The sequence below is a fragment of the Mercenaria mercenaria genome, chromosome 5 (genome assembly GCF_021730395.1).
Source record: "Mercenaria mercenaria strain notata chromosome 5, MADL_Memer_1, whole genome shotgun sequence".
Classification (NCBI taxonomy): domain Eukaryota; kingdom Metazoa; phylum Mollusca; class Bivalvia; order Venerida; family Veneridae; genus Mercenaria; species Mercenaria mercenaria.
Genome location: NC_069365.1, coordinates 73593681 through 73608506, shown reverse-complemented (window position 1 = coordinate 73608506; position 14826 = coordinate 73593681).

The following is a 14826-nucleotide window of genomic DNA, read 5'->3' as shown; positions in this document are numbered from 1 at the left end:
TTCGTGGTCTTCCTTAATCCGATCCTATAAGAATCTTTCACTGGTTGCAGGTAAAGGTTGGAATATCCGGCACAAGGGTGACTGTTTAGGCAGTAATGAGGCTTCTGTCGAGTTACCATCTAAACAGTTACCCGAGTGCCGGATATTCCCATCTTTACCCACTGCCAGTGATTGATTATTTTTCTTGCATGTCTTATTCTTGAATTTGTAGAAGATGTAAAGAAAAACGAAGGTTTTTCTTTAAGACGCTATTTTGTTATAGTAGCATAAAAATTTACGCATTCATTCATAAATTATAACATGTGTGTCATTTTACACCCCTGAGTTTTTCTAGCACCAGAAAAGCACGGGAAAATCCTTACCGGCATGCAAGAATAAACGAGGAAACAGCACAGAATTTCTTTCATTCTTAAGGTCAGATTAAGTTCTTTAAGATGCTATAATTGTAAAGAACGTATATACTATTATCATAATGGTACGTAATATTAGTGTATGAAAAACAGTCATATCATGGGACAAATACATAGCTGAGAATCTATGTTGGACAAGTTGATATGAGTCTCAATAATGATTTTCAGCCAGATACAGTGCCAGAAATGTTTGGTGTGTACCGTACAGTGTAAAAATAAAAGTTTTATTCCAGGCCTACTTTTCTTTGTAAGAAAAATGAAATGGAGTTCAGAAGTTTGGAACCTTTCTATAAAGTCAGTCAGATTTCTGATAACTTAACCTGTGATAAGGTTTACAAGAAGATCATTGTGTATGGTATCTATTGATGTTGATTTTCATGAAAAATCAGTGATACTATGACTGCCAGATTGCCATAAATTCTTTTTTACAGTAAAGATTTACTCATACAACACAGATTTTGCCTTTTTTTGCATCATAGTGATACTGATATTACATTCATCATTTCAGAAATAATTTATAGCTAAAGAGTGTTTTAACACTTTATGCATGATGGGCAGTTATTATAATAATTTCAGGAGGGCTGTGCCCTTGTGAAATTATTTGTACGACGTATTACCGCCCGAGTGTATAAACTAGTGTTAAAACATGGTTTTGCAATAAATTATTTTGATTCCAATATGCCCTTAATCTAAAACAGTAGATAAAATATAGTAGCCCTCTTTCTTGGTCGCAACAAAAAACACTGACGTCACCGCACATTAATGTGATGTCATTCTAGGTAAGAATGTTTTAACAGAGAAAAGCATATTAGAATGTTATATATGATGTCTTCTATTCCAGCACAGATTTTTACGCCACTGGATGATACAATTTCCCGTATTTTTTATTTTTGAATATTACAGCTGATTCTTACTTCATCTGAACAAAAAAACATGAAAGATTCTTCAGCTTTGTTTATACCTGGTATTTTAAATGTCTGTCTGTAGTTTTAAGCACATTTGTTGCTAATATAGGTGTATGCTTGACTGGAAATCATCATATCACATCCCTTTCTATCATGTTGAAAGGACATTTCTTTGTTACATTGTAAATTAGCTACTGTAAAATAATTCATTTTCGTTAGCATAAAATTTCGTGGACAAAATGATTATTTCATTATTTTGTGGAATTCAAATTTATATAATTAAAATTAATTGTACTTTCATGTCATCACTGGGCATTAAATGGTCATTATTTTTGTGGATTGACATACTAAATTTGTAAGTACAAATTTCATGAGAACCAGTCCCTCAAATATAGTTGCTGTTAATAATGTGGGCATGAATCTAAAAGTAACCATTTAAGAGTAACTGCCTTTTAGGTTTGTCCAGGAGAAGGTATTGAAATAAGTTATTTATGTAAAATACTGTTCAGGTTTGTGTCTCATGTAAACTTTTTCGACATTTGTGAGATTCTTTTCTGGCAGGTAAACAAATATCAGATACCAGTACCATAAATCATGGGCATTTTATTTGTGCTTGCACTAGGCAGATTTATTGTTATGATTGATTATGTATGAGTTGTCTTTTGTTACAGTTTATACTTTATACTACGAAAATTAGTCCCAAGGGAATACTAATGATTTCACAGTAATGTTTTATAGATACAGTTTAACCTCAGTAAATGGCACCTATAAGAGCGGGCGTTTTCATACTAATATTTTCTTTTTCATTTTGACAAACACATGATCTGATCAACCAATTAAAGTCTTTGACACCAATGATATGATTCAGACCTGATAACGGTATTATTAGGTAACTTTTAAAGTTCAGTACAGTAATTTCCTATACATAATGATAGTATCTGTGTAAAATCTAGTTGTGTTGTATGTAACACATAAATTTAATTGTTTAAAATTTTTACCATAACAAGTTTAATAAATGTGACAGAAATGTTCAAACATCTGAATTTTGACACTTTAAAATAACCTTTTCCCTAAATTTGTAGTAATGACACTTGGCTTAAATATGACATATACTACAACAATAAAAATCTCTGCAAACTTTCAGCAAAGTAGATTTATTACAAAGAAAGTCAAAGATATTTGGATTTTTAGCTCAATCTGGGTCAGGTGGAGTCAAAAACTAGGTCACCAGGTCAAATCAAAGGTAAAACTTGTTTACACTCTAGAGACCTAATTTTAAGTTTGAATCTCATGCGAATTGATCAGAATGTTTGTCTTGATGACCTCTAGGTCAGGTTCAAATCTGGGTCATGTGGGGTCAAAAACTAGGTCACCAGGTCAAATCAAAGGAAAAGCTTGTTAACACTCTAGAGGTCACATTTATGACTGTATCTTCATGAAACTTGGTCAGAATATTAATCTTGATGATCTTTAGGTCAGGTTGGAATCTAGGTCATGTGGGGTCAAAAACTAGGTCACCGCTAGAATAACACTCATATAAAACTCTAGAAGTCACATTTTCTACTTGATCTTCATAAAACTTTGTCAAAATGTTTGTCTCTATGAAACCAAGGCCAACTTAGATTCTAACTTATCAGGGGTTAGAATTAGGTCAGATGAGCGATACAGGGCCTTCAAGGCCCTCTTGTTTTAGATTTAAAGTCTTAAGTCTAAATTTCAGACTTGAAACATTGATGAAAATGTGCCCTGTCTTACTGAAATAGAGTATGAAATGATACATATACAAATTCATAAAAAGGTCTCTAATGTTAATTTTACTTTCATACATTGTTTAAAAATTTCCATAACACTTACATACTTTATTTTACCCTCTTACAATTAATTGTTTCAGTTTTCGGACATACTGTGTAGTCATGTTATTTCTGTTTAATGTATGTTGTTAGTGTAAAAGTTTTCTTTATTTATTGTTGACTGTTATTAATATCCTAAAAAATATTATGTACATATACATATCTTTTTCATATTGCTTTTTATCCTTTTCAGACCCTGACTTGAATGTCTATGGTCTTATTAAATATTTTTTAAAACAGAACTGTTTTTTGTGTCATGTTATATCTGCCTTACAAACTCCATGCAAGATATAATGCAAAATGTAGCTTAAAGCTATGAAAGATGTGTTCAACAGATATTGGCTATTGGTTGTTAGTGTAAGGTATGTCCAAAGTATGACAGAAAGAAAGTACCGGTATCTTCCAATAAAACATTTGGTCAGATTATATTATGGCCCAGTTAGGCCCGAATTATTTACAATTACATGCCCTTTGTTTAAATCACCGAGACCTCTGGGTTGTTGTTGTTTGAGAAAGCCATCCAGCTGGCGTGGAGAAGCTTGGTGGTTCTACCCAGGGACTTGCTTGTGCCTTAAGTAATGTCCAGAGGGGAACCTTGGGGTATTCTCCAAACATTCAAACTGAAAAGTAGTCATATAGCCTAAGTTGTGTTGTTAGGACTTTAAATCCAACAAAACAAAGTCACTGTAAACTCGTAATTCCTTCCCTCCTGCAGATAATATTTATGCCGCCAACTCTTAGAGGAAGAGGAGGTATATATATTGTATTGCTCATTGTTGATTGGTAGGTAGATCATTTGGTTTCTGATCAATAACTAGATAAACCTTAGTCTCACAATAGTGGAACTTCATAGCATAATTGACTGTGGTTAGTAGGTTACTGTATTATTGGACCCTGTCAGGTTTTCTGTCCGTCCATCTGTCTGTCTGTCCATAGACACAATCTTGTGTGCACCAACTCTCCTCATCCCCTTGACACAATTCAATGAAACTTCACACAAGTGATCAGTAACAACAGTAGTTGTACATGGTGCATGCTAGGTTCTTTCAAAATTTTTTTAGAGTTACGGGACTTTGTTTTTTATTACTATACTATATACATAGGCTGCATATGCAATTTTATGCGCGTCTAATCTCCCGAACCCATGCGCACAATTTAATGAAACTTGACACAAGTGATCAGTAGTAACCTTAGTTGTGCATGGTGCATGTAAGGTTCTTTCAGAAAAAAATTCTGCACAGTTATGGGACTTTGTTTTTTGTTACTATACTATATACATACAGCCCAGTCCACATAATTATGCAATCTTATGAGCGTCAAATTGCTATGTACTGTGTCAGTGCGTGGGGGGGGGGGGTACATTCATCACCATCAGTATAGCTCTACTTATGTTGGGGGTCAAAACTCAAGGTCAACATCGCTTCTAACGGAAAACTGCTTCCACTCAATAACTAAAGAATGCTTTTACTTGCAGTCATCAAACTTCATAGGATGTGGTCAGTAGATGACTGCTGTTATATTGGGGGTCGTAGTAACCCTGAGACTGAAAATGGTTTCTGCCCAAAACAAAAGAACGGTTTCTTCAAGCTTCACGAATGTCTGTTACAGTAGATTATCATTTTTGGGGTCAGTACGTCGAAAGTCAATGCCACAGTGACCTCGAGACTGAGAATGGATGCTGCCCAGTAGCTTGAGAACCATTGGGCCTACTGTCGTCAAACTTTTTTTACCTGTGATCAGAAGATGACCTGTATTGTATATGGGGTCAGTAGGTCAAAGGTCAAGGTCGAGTGATCTCAAAATAGAAATTGATTTACGTTCAATAACTTTAGAATGCTTTGGTCTACAGATGTCAAACTTCATTTAATGATTGCCTGTTACCAGTAGATGATCCCTATTGTTTTTGTGGTCAGTAGGTCATAGTTCAAGTTCACAGTAACCTTGAGACTAAAATCGGTTCCTGCTCAATAACTGGAGAACCCCTATCATGTTGTGGGTCAGTAATAGATCAAGGTGATCTCGGGAGTGAAAATGAGACAGGCAATCGTGGGGCACACGTGTTTTCATTGACCACCTTGAAGTTTGTTTTCGAGTAATTTATGTTTGAGCAAGATGCACTTAAGTTTGTTCTTAATGATCCTCACCTTGTGACAGTGGTACTCGGTTGCCCGATTAAGGGCCATCGCGGCCATCTTGATTCATAAGAGTGTAATATATCATATTGAAATGAGGAAAAGCCAAAGTCTTGATTATTCGCTTCAGGTTGATAAGACAGCCAATCAATCAGAATGGATGTAAGACTCAAATTTTACCCAGAATGTCCCTCGTACTTTCATCTCACATGCGAAATGGTATTGTAAAAAGAATATCTCCCATACTTTACGCTCACACCTATTTCCAGCATAAAAAACCGTAAAAACGGCAACTTTATGACAACTAATCATAACTTCAACCAGCAATTATTATCCCCTACTTAGGACCCAAATTGGTGCAGTGGATAGACCACTTGCTTTAAACTGGATCACTACATAAAATGGATGCACAGGCTGTGGTTAGAATTCTGCATGGCACTTCATAAAGGTTGTTAATTTTTATTCACATTTTTTGTTTGTGTTTCACTTTTATAACTATATACTAAGTTGAGAATATTTATGTAATGCAGATTTTTTCAATAAGGTGTCAAATGCTTTCGTTTACTGTTGGATCGACGTGAACTTTCTTGTGTACATGTAAAAACTACATTTCTTTCTCTCTTCAGTTTCATGCAGATTTATTTCACAGAGGCCAGACACCATGTATTGCTTTTTCCATCATCATAAGTATACATACATTAAATAGGGAAATGGCGCGAAAAGAAAATGGTAGTGGCATAATGTCAGATTCAAAAAGTTCTCCAATTTTCTTTTGCTCTGTGGAGATATTGTCCTGAATTTCATTGCATTTTTGCAGAAATCGCATGAACGAACTATGCTTGACATTTATGTAGCATTTTCATCATGAAACAAGAACATTACAGAATCTGTCATTGACACTGGGTCATACAGCAGCACACTGCATAATGTAAGGTATTTTCGATCTGATTTTACAGTGTGTTTGTTTGACTGAAACTAATTGTCTTGCATCAAGCATGATCCCCAATTTTCATTTGATTTTTATTCAGCACTGACAATATTCGTCGAGAAAATGTAAGTTACAGATATTGAAAATGGGGCCCGGTGTGTGCTGCAGCTATTGCAAGATACTCAATTTTATATAGAATAGATTTTAAGAAGAGCAGATATTTAGTATGTTTATGCCTTATAGCTATTTGCAGTGTATCTCAATGATCTTTGGTCAAAGACAACGGTTTCATGTCTTAATTTCCTGAAAGAAATAATCAGAGTTTTGGGGAAATATTTAAGTAATATCTCGCTAGTTTGGCTTTATGTTGAAATATGCATGATCTTGCAAAAACGTCCTATCCTATGAATGAAGTAAAACAGAATATGGGTAGTCCTAGCCGAAAATTATATAACGTATTAGTACTCTTAACTTCTCATTGCTTCGGAACGGAATATGCATCTGAGGCATTCTTTTTACCTCTGAACCTTTGATAAGTATAGGATTTTACGTATAAATTGACAAAATAGACAGGTAATGGCCGAACGTTTCTCCTATTTTTCGTCTATAGCTGACAGTGTCTAAAACGCAATTTTGCTTCTGACAAATCTCTTGAGCAGTAGTTTATTGCCTGGTTGCGTCCATCACCGTCGGGATGACGGCACTTTCGTAAAGCTACTCGCTGCGTTTGGGCGATGGACACTATTTTATATGCTCTACTTCAGCGTCACACTCGAGCAATGATTATTCCAATTTCGCTCATTTAACTAAGTGTCAGTCAATTCTGAACGTTTGAATTGTTATCCTTAGTTTAAGGTAAGGTGTGAACAATGTTTAGGGCAGGAAAAAATTCCTAGACAATAAACGTCATCACCTAAGCAGAATCGAACCCGGGTCGCTAGATTTGTAGGCGACAACGCTAACCACTCGGCCACTGAGCCCATTCTATTCATAGATTTCGCCTGGTCAAAACTTCCGATATATATAGCTAAACTTTTGAGTAATTATCCAGTTGTGAAAGCTTCAATATATAAAGTACAGGCGAGAATCCCCTAATTAGGACCCAAATTGGTGTAGTGGATAGATCACTTGCTTTAAACGGGATCATTACATCAAATGGATGCACAGGCTGTGGTTCGAATTCTGTATGGAACTTCATAAAATCTGTTAATTTTTATTCACTTTTTTTTGTTTGTGTTTCACTTTTATAACTATATACTAAGTTGAGAATATTTATGTAATGCAGATTTTTTCAATAAGATGCCAAATGCTTTCGTTTACTGTTGGATCGACGTGAACTTTCTTGTGTACATCTATTTACAGTGTATCTCAATGTTCTTTGGCGATGTTTCAATACATGATATCAAGCACTTCTTTTCGTGGTCAAAGACAACGGTTTCATGTCTTAATTTCCTGAAAGAAATAAGCAGAGTTTTGGGGAAATATTTAAGTAATATCTTGCTAGTTTGGCTTTATGTTGAAATATGCATTATCTTGCAAAAACGTCCTATCCTATGAATGAAGTAAAACAGAATATGGGTAGTACTAGCCGAAAATTATATAACGTATTTGTACTCTTAACTTCTCATTGCTTTGGAACGGAATTGGCATCTGAAGCATTCTTGTTACCTCTGAACCTTTGATGAGTATAGGATTTTACGTATAAATTGACAAAATAGACAGGTAATGGCCGAACGTTTCTCCTATTTTTCGTCTATAGTTGACAGTGTCTAAAACGCAATTTTGCTTCAGACAAATCACTTGAGCAGTAGTTTATTGCCTGGTTGCGTCCATCACCGTCGGGATGACGGCACTTTCGTAAAGCTACTCGCTGCGTTTGAGCGATGGACACTATTTTATATGCTCTACTTCAGCGTCACACTCGAGCAATGATTATTCCAATTTCGCTCATTTAACTAAGTGTGAGTCAATTCTGAACGTTTGAATTGCTATCCTTAGCTTAAGGTAAGGTGTGAACAATGTTGAGGGGAGGAAAAAAATCGTAGACAAAAAACGTCATTACCTAAGCAGAATCGAACCCGGGTCGCTAGATTTGTAGGCGACAACGCTAACCACTCGGCCACGGAGCCCATTCTATTTATAGATTTCGCCTGCTCAAAATTTCCGATATATATAGCTAAACTTTTGAATAATTAATCCAATTGCGAAAGCTTCAATATATACAAGACAGGCGAGAATCCCCTACTTAGGACCCAAATTGGTGTAGTGGGTAGATCACTTGCTTTAAACGGGATCATTACATCAAATGGATGCACAGGCTGTGGTTCGAATCCTGTATGGAACTTCATAAAATCTGTTAATTTTTATTCACATTTTTTGTTTGTTTGTGTTTCACTTTTATAACTATATACTAATATGAGAATATTTATGTAATGCAGATTTTTTCAATAAGATGCTAAAGGCTTTCGTTTACTGTTGGATCGACGTGAACTTTCTTGTGTACATGTAATAACTACATTTCTTTCCCTCTTCAGTTTCATGCAGATTTATTTCACTGAGGCAGGACACCATTAATTGATTTTTCCTTCATCAAAAGTATACATACATTAAATAGGGAAATGGCGCGAAAAGAAAATGGTAGACGCATAATGTCAGATTCAAAAAGTTCTCCAATTTTCTTTGGCTCTTTGAAGCTGTTGTCCTGAATTTCATTGCATTTTTGCTGAAATTGCATGAAAGAACTATGCTTGACATTTATGTAGCATTTTCATTATGAAACAATAACATTACAGAATTTGTCATTGACACTGGGTCATACAGCAGCACACTGTACAATTTGGGGTATTTTCGATCTGATTTTACAGTGTGTTTGTTTCACTGAAAAAAATTGTCTTACATCAAGCATGATCCCCACTTTTCTTTTGATTTTTGTTCAGCACGGACGACATTGAAAATGGGGCCCGGTGTGTGCTGCAGCTATTGCCAGATGCTCAATTTTATATAGAATAGATTTTAAGAAGAGCAGATATTTAGTATGTTTATGCCTTATAGCTATTTGCAGAGTATCTCAATGATCTTTGGCGATGTTTCAATACATGATATCAAGCACTTCTTTTCGTGGTCAGACAACGGTTTCATGTCTTAATTTCCTGAAAGAAATAAGCAGAGTTTCGGGTAAATATTTAAGTAATATCTCGCTAGTTTGGCTTTATGTTGAAATATGCATGATCGTGCAAAAAATGTCCTATCCTAAGAATGAAGTAAAACAGAATATGGGGAGTCCTAGCCGAAAATTATATAACGTTTTAGTACTCTTAACTTCTCATTGCTTCGGAATGGGATTGACATCTGAGGTCTGAACCTTTGATGAGTATAGGATTTTACGTATACATTGACAAAATAGACAGGTAATGGCCGAACGTTTCTCCTATTTTTCGTCTATAGTTGACAATGTCTAAAACGCAATTTTGCTTCAGACAAATCACTTGAGCAGTAGTTTATTGCCTGGTTGCGTCCATCACCGTCGGGATGACGGCACTTTCGTAAAGCTACTCGCTGCGTTTGAGCGATGGATACTATTTTATAAGCTCTACTTCAGCGTCACACTCGAGCAATGATTATTCCAATTTCGCCCATTTAAATAAGTGTGAGTCAGTTCTGACCGTTTGAATTGATATCCTTAGCTTAAGGTAAGGTGTAAACAATGTTTAGGGCAGGGAAAATAAACCTAGACAACAAACGTCATCACCTAAGCAGAATCGAACCCGGGTCGCTAGATTTGTAGGCGACAACGCTAACCACTCGGCCATGGAGCCCGTTCTATTTATAGATTTTGCCTGCTCAAAATTTCCATTATATATAGCTAAACTTTTGAGTAATTATCCAATTGTGAAAGCTTCAATATATAAAGGACAGGTGATAATCCCCTACTTAGGACCCTAATTGGTGTAGTGGATAGACCATTTGCATTAAACGGGATCATTACATTAAATGGATGCACAGGCTGTGGTTCGAATCCTGTATGGAACTTCATAAAATCTGTTAATTTTTATTCACATTGTTTTCTTTGTGTTTCACTTTTATAACTATATACTAAGTAGAGAATATTTATGTAATGCAGATTTTTTCAATAAGATGCCAAATGCTTTCGTTTACTGTTGGATCGACGTGAACTTTCATGTGTACTTCTATTTACAGCGTATCTCAATGATCTTTGGCGATGTTTCAATACATGATATCAAGCACTTCTTTTCGTGGTCAAAGACAACGGTTTCATTTCTTAATTTCCTGAAAGAAATAAGCAGAGATTTGGGGAAATATTTAATTAATATCACGCTAGAGTGACATTATGTTGAAATGTGCATGATCTTGCAAAAACGTCATTTCCTATAAATAAAGTAAAACAGAATATGGGTAGTCTTGGCCGAAAATTATATAACGTTTCAGTGATCTTAACTTCTCATTGCTTCGGAACGGAATTTGTATGAGGCATTCTTCTTACCTCTGAACCTTTGATGAGTATAGGATTTCACGTATAAATTGACAAAATAGACAGGTAAGGGCCGAACGTTCCTCCTATTTTTCGTTTATAGTTGACAGTGTCTAAAACGCAATTTTGCTTCAGACAAATCACTTGAGCAGTAGTTTATTGCTTGGTTGCGTCCATCACCGTCGGGATGACGGCACTTTCGTAAAGCTACTCGCTGCGTTTGAGCGATGGTCACTATTTTATAAGCTCTAATTCAGCGTCACAGTCGAGCAATGATTATTCCAATTTCGATCATTTAATAAAGTGTGAGTCAATTCTGAACGTTTGAATTGATATCCTTAGCTTAAGGTAAGGTGTGAACAATGTTTAGGGAAGGAAAAAAAACCTAGACAAAAAACGTCATCACCTAAGCAGAATCGAACCCGGGTCGCTAGATTTGTAGGCGACAACGCTAACCACTCGGCCACGGAGCCCATTCTATTTATAGATTTCGCCTGGTCAAAATTTCCGATATATATAGCTAAACTTTTGAGTAATTAATCCAATTGTGAAAGCTTCAATATATAAAGGACAGGCAAGAATCCTCTTCTTAGGATCCAAATTGGTGTAGTGGATAGACCACTTGCTTTAAACGGGATCATTACATTAAATGGGTGCACAGGCTGTGGTTCGAATTGTGTATGGAAATTCATAAAATCTGTTAATTTTTATTCACACTGTTTTCTTTGTGTTTCACTTTTATAAGTATATACTAAGTTCAGAATATTTACGTAATGCAGATTTTTTCAGTCAGATGCCAAATGCTTTCGTTTACTGTTGGATCGACGTGAACTTTCTTGTGTACATGTAATAACTACATTTCTTTCCCTTATCAGTTTCATGCAGCTTTATTTCACTGAGGCCAGACACCATTAATTGCTTTTTCCTTCATCATAAGTATACATTCATTAAATAGGGAAATGGCGCAAAAAGAAAATGGTAGTCGCATAATGTCAGATTCAAAAAGTTCTCCAATTTTCTTTTGCTCTGTGGAGCTATTGACTTGAATTTCATTGCATTTTTCCAGAAATCGCATGAACGAACTATGTTTGACATTTATGTAGCATTTTCATCATGAAACAATAACATAACAGAATCTGTCATTGACACTGGATCATACAGCAGCACACTGTATAATTTGGGGTATTTTCGATCTGATTTTACAGTGTGTTTGTTTGACTGAAACTAATTGTCTTGCATCAAGCATGATCCCCACTTTTCTTTTGATTTTTATTCAGCACTGACAATATTCGTCAAGAAAATGTAAGGTACAGCTATTGAAAATGGGACCCGGTGTGTGCTGCAGCCATTGCAAGATACTCAATTTTATATAGACTAGATTTTAAGAAGAGCAGATATTTAGTATGTTTATGCCTTATAGCAATTTGCAGTCTATCTCAATGATCTTTTGTCAAAGACAACGGTTTCATGTCTTAATTTCCTGAAAGAAGTAAGCAGAGTTTTGGCGAAATATTTAAGTAATATCTCGCTAGTTTGGCTTTATGTTGAAATATGCATGATCGTGCAAGAAACGTCCTATCCTATGAATGAAGTAAAACAGAATATGGGTAGTCCTAGCCGAAAATTATATAACGTATTTGTACTCTTAACTTCTCATTGCGGCGGAACGGAATTGGCATCTGAGGCATTCTTGTTACCTCTGAACCTTTGATGAGTATAGGATTTTACGTATAAATTGACAAAATAGACAGGTAATTGCCGAACGTTTCTCCTATTTTTTGTCTATAGTTGACAGTGTCTAAAACGCAATTTTGCTTCAGACAAATCACTTGAGCAGTAGTTTATTGCCTGGTTGCGTCTATCACCGTCGGGATGACGGCACTTTCGTAAAGCTACTCGCTGCGTTTGAGCGATGGACACTATTTTATATGCTCTACTTCAGCGTCACAGTCGAGCAATGATTATTCCAATTTCGCTCATTTAACTAAGTGTGAGTCAATTCTGAACGTTTGAATTGCTATCCTTAGCTTAAGGTAAGGTGTGAACAATGTTTAGGGCAGGAAAAAAATCCTAGACAAAAAACGTCATTACCTAAGCAGAATCGAACCCGGGTCGCTAGATTTGTAGGCGACAACGCTAACCACTCGGCCACGGAGCCCATTCTATTTATAGATTTCGCCTGCTCAAAATTTCCGATATATATAGCTAAACTTTTGAATAATTAATCCAATTGCGAAAGCTTCAATATATACAAGACAGGCGAGAATCCACTACTTAGGACCCAAATTGGTGTAGTGGATAGATCACTTGCTTTAAACGGGATCATTACATCAAATGGATGCACAGGCTGTGGTTCGAATCCTGTATGGAACTTCATAAAGTCTGTTAATTTTTATTCACATTTTTTGTTTGTTTGTGTTTCACTTTTATAACTATATACTAAGTTGAGAATATTTATGTAATGCAGATTTTTTTCAATAAGATGCCAAATGCTTTCGTTTACTGTTGGATCGACTTGAACTTTCTTGTGTACATGTAATAACTACATTTCTTTCTCTCTTCAGTTTCATGCAGCCTTATTTCACTGACGCTAGACACCATTAATTGATTTTTCCTTCATCATAAGTATACATACATTAAATAGGGAAATGGCGCGAAAAGAAAATGGTAGACGCATAATGTCAGATTCAAAAAGTTCTCCAATTTTCTTTGGCTCTTTGAAGCTATTGTCCTGAATTTCATTGCATTTTTGCTGAAATTGCATGAAAGAACTATGCTTGACATTTATGTAGCATTTTCATTATGAAACAATACCATTACAGAATTTGTCATTGACACTGGATCATACAGCAGCACACTGTATAATTTGAGGTATTTTCGATCTGATTTTACAGTGTGTTTGTTTCACTGAAAAAAAAATGTCTTACATCAAGCATGATCCCCACTTTTCTTTTGATTTTTGTTCAGCACTGACGACATTGAAAATGGGGCCCGGTGTGTGCTGCAGCTATTGCCAGATACTCAATTTTATATAGAATAGATTTTAAGAAGAGCAGATATTTAGTATGTTTATGCCTTATAGCTATTTGCAGAGTATCTCAATGATCTTTGGCGATGTTTCAATACATGATATCAAGCACTTCTTTTCGTGGTCAGACAACGGTTTCATGTCTTAATTTCCTGAAAGAAATAAGCAGAGTTTCGGGTAAATATTTAAGTAATATCTCGCTAGTTTGGCTTTATGTTGAAATATGCATGATCGTGCAAAAAATGTCCTATCCTAAGAATGAAGTAAAACAGAATATGGGGAGTCCTAGCCGAAAATTATATAACGTTTTAGTACTCTTAACTTCTCATTGCTTCGGAACGGAATTGGCATCTGAAGCATTCTTGTTACCTCTGAACCTTTGATGAGTATAGGATTTTACGTATAAATTGACAAAATAGACAGGTAATGGCCGAACGTTTCTCCTATTTTTCGTCTATAGTTGACAATGTCTAAAACGCAATTTTGCTTCAGACAAATCACTTGAGCAGTAGTTTATTGCCTGGTTGCGTCCATCACCGTCGGGATGACGGCACTTTCGTAAAGCTACTCGCTGCGTTTGAGCAATGGATACTATTTTATAAGCTCTACTTCAGCGTCACACTCGAGCAATGATTATTCCAATTTCGCCCATTTAAATAAGTGTGAGTCAATTCTGACCGTTTGAATTGATATCCTTAGCTTAAGGTAAGGTGTGAACAATATTTAGGGCAGGGAAAATAAACCTAGACAACAAACGTCATCACCTAAGCAGAATCGAACCCGGGTCGCTAGATTGTAGGCGACAACGCTAACCACTCGGCCATGGAGCCCGTTCTATTTATAGATTTCGCCTGCTCAAAATTTCCATTATATATAGCTAAACTTTTGAGTAATTATCCAATTGTGAAAGCTTCAATATATAAAGGACAGGTGATAATCCCCTACTTAGGACCCAAATTGTAGTGTAGTGGATAGACCATTTGCATTAAACGGGATCATTACATTAAATGGATGCACAGGCTGTGGTTCGAATCCTGTATGGAACTTCATAAAAATCTGTTAATTTTTATTCACATTGTTTTCT